The sequence below is a fragment of the Microtus ochrogaster genome, linkage group LG8, assembly GCF_000317375.1.
Source record: "Microtus ochrogaster isolate Prairie Vole_2 linkage group LG8, MicOch1.0, whole genome shotgun sequence".
In the NCBI taxonomy this organism is placed as follows: domain Eukaryota; kingdom Metazoa; phylum Chordata; class Mammalia; order Rodentia; family Cricetidae; genus Microtus; species Microtus ochrogaster.
The window spans coordinates 12,603,045-12,606,245 of NC_022033.1; positions in this window are offsets into that span (position 1 = coordinate 12,603,045).

The window sequence follows — 3,201 nt, forward strand, 5'->3', positions numbered from 1 at the left end:
AATCAGCTTCTTTGTTTCTGGTATCTAATAAAGACGAGGAGGCGGAAAATTTTTTTCTCGAAAAAACCAAAAAAAAAAAAAAAAAAAAAAAAAAAGCTACTGGGAATCTTCACACATGAGAGACTTGGCTCTCCAGCCCTACGAGATGTCCCAACCCTCCCTCCCTTTCCTGTTCTCTCTCCCTAGTCTTTTTAAGCCAGGTCTTGGTTTGTAGCCAGGCTGGCCTCTGACTCTGCAGTTCTCTGGCCTTAGCCTCCTGTGTGCTGGGATTATAGGCGTGAGCCACCATGACTGTCGAGTTTTCCTCTCTTTTTCAAATGTGTAGGAAAAGCTCATTTAGCTCGCCATCTTCAGGGCCAGAGTCCAAGATCAGGCGGGTGGACATCTGTCTCACTCTGGAGGCTGTGGCAAATGGAATCACGGCAGGAATATGTTCCAGAGGGATAATATGGGAGGCAGGAAGCCAGAGAGCCCAAAGTGGGGAGTCTGTTTTGTTTACTTCTATTTCCTCAGCAGCGAGACTGGCACCCAGCATACACTGGGCCTCGGATAACATCTGGGCAGTGAACTGGATGAAACGGCCCAGCATCGGAAACATCATCATTGTTGGGGGACTTTTAAACCTCCAAAAGCACCAGGTGAGTTTTGGACTTGACTTCCTCAGCAAGATCCTGGGGAAGGTCAAAGGTAAGAGCCTGGTCAGCTGTGCCTTCCAAGTCCTGGTCCCTGGAGTCCCCAGGGCCTGTCCACGCCCTTGCTCTGCATTCCTCAGCTCTGTGGTTCCCACCTCCTTTCAACACCCTGTGTTCTGTCTGAGGATGGAATGGGCTGAATAATATTTTCCATGTTCTCAATGAGACCCAAGAATGGGCATGACTCTAAGAGCCCTGCCCGCCAAAAGCAGAACATTGATCTGCCACCAGGGGGCACCATCTGTCCATAGTTCTTCTGGTTTTCTGGGCAAAGCCCAGAAGTCAGGCGCTGGCCTGACGTTGTATTGTATTGGTTGTCCCTGGATGGATGCAGCCAACTTTCTGGGTCCAGAAGGAAAGATTACACAGATTCTCTTTTATGCTTGTAGAAGATCAACGCTGAGACCCAGAATCTGTCTACTTTGCCTGTACGATTCACGCAACCCTTGGAACTTGTGTTGTCTGTTGTTATTGGCAAACGGTGTCAGTAACAACCCCCTTAGATGGTTCGAAGCATGTAATTCAACAGAATTCTTGCAGGAATCAGGAGCTGGTCAGGTCACGGCTGTCGACTGTTAGAGTAATTGACTTGGAGCAGTGGCTCTCTCTCGGCTAAGAACCAGCAGAGCTTGCGTCCTATCCAGCCACACACCAGACGTCAAACCCTGGACCTGGCACAAGCTAGCAAGTGCCCTGCAGTTGAATTTCAGCCCCATCCCAGCCTTTTCTTTTTTTATAGCCCTGGCTATCTTGGAACTCACTATATAAAGCAGGCAGGCTAGCCTTGAACTCACAGAGATTCATCTGCTTCCCAAGTGCTGGGATTAAAGATGTGCACCATCACACTTGGCTTTTTTACTTTTTAAATCGTGTGTGTGTGTGTGTGTGTGTGTGTGTGTGTGTGTGTGCCCGATGGCTAATGTGTGGCAGTCAGAGGACAACCTGCTGAAGTTGGCCCTCTCCTCTCTGCATCTAGGTCCCGGGTATAGAACTTCAGTCAGCAGCTGTGGAGACAAATGACTTTACCCAATGACAGTCCAGCCCAGCCACTCCAGCTTTCCCTCCCAGGAGCTGAAACCACAGCCCGTACCAGCAGGCCTGCCTAATTCGTTGTGGTTTCTGTTTTGTTTTGAGTGTGTGTGTATATTTGATGTACATGGTGCTGGTGCGTGCTCATGGAGGTCAGAGGTCACCATTCAGTGTCTTCCTCATTTCTTTGTTTTGTGTTTGTTCATGTACGTGAACATGGGCACGAGGGGGTCAGAGGATGCCCTTCAGATCCAGGCCAGCCTTTACCATCCACCTCATCTGAGACGGGATCGAGGTCAGGAAAGACAGAGTCAGGTCTAGCTAGTGGGCAGGTTTGCTGTGCAGTCCCTGGGGAGACACCTAGACATGATAAATGAGCTACCGCACCGTCTGGCTTGTACCTGGGTTCTGGGACTCTGACCTCAGGTCATCAGGCTTGCACAGCAAGTGCCTTGCCCCCTGAGCCACTTCACCTGCCCGCCACATTGTTTTTTTTTTTGAGAGCTGGTCTCTCACCGAACCTAGGAATCCTAGCTCAGGTCCTCATGTGTGCCCAACAGATATTTTACTGACCAAGCCATCTCTCCGGCCCCTTTGCTTGTTCATTTGCAAACAGGGTCTTGCTATGTAGCCCAGGCTGGTCTAAAATTTTGTACTATGTAGCCTGGACTAACCTTGAGTTTGCCACCATCCTTCCTTAGCCTTCTGAATCTCATGTTTCAAGACTGAACTCCTTTTTGTTGGTTTGTTTGTAGACAGGGTTTCTTTTTTTTCTTTTTCTTTTCTTTCTTTTTTTTTTTTTTTTTGGTTTTTCGAGACAGGGTAGACAGGGTTTCTCTGTGTAAGTCCTGGCTGTCCTGGAACTCGCTTCGTAGACCAGACAGGCCTCGAACTCCCTGGGATCTGCCTGCCTCTGCCTCCGGAGTGCTAGGATTAAAGGTGCACACCACTGCCCTGCTAAGAGCATTCTTTTCTTAGCGGGGCTCAACTCTGATGTGCCCATGAATCTGCCCAGAGCAGCACAGAGGCTTCCCCTGGAGGGTTCAGAACATGAATCCCACAATCAGGCATCTGAGCATAAGGAGTGGGTTTGTTTGTTTGTTTAATTTTATGTGTGTTTTGCCTGCATGTATGTCAGGCCACCACATGTCTGCTACATGTCTGTGGAGGTCAGTAGAGGGTGTCAGATTCCCTGGAACTTGACTCATGACTAGTTGGGAGTCTCTAGGTCCTCGTCGGTATCTGAACCTAGGTCCCAGTCTTAACTGCTAAGCCCAATACTGAGTGGGAGGAAATTAGGAGTCTTACAGAACAGCTGCTTTGCTCTGTCTTCTGCTTCTGATTTTGTGGGGTTTTTTTTGTTTGTTTTTTTTTTTTTTTTGGTTTTTCGAGACAGGGTTTCTCTGTGGTTTTGGAGCCTGTCCTGGTCTGCTTCTGATTTTGAAGCAGGCCGTAGAAGAACTCCCTGACCCAAGAACTC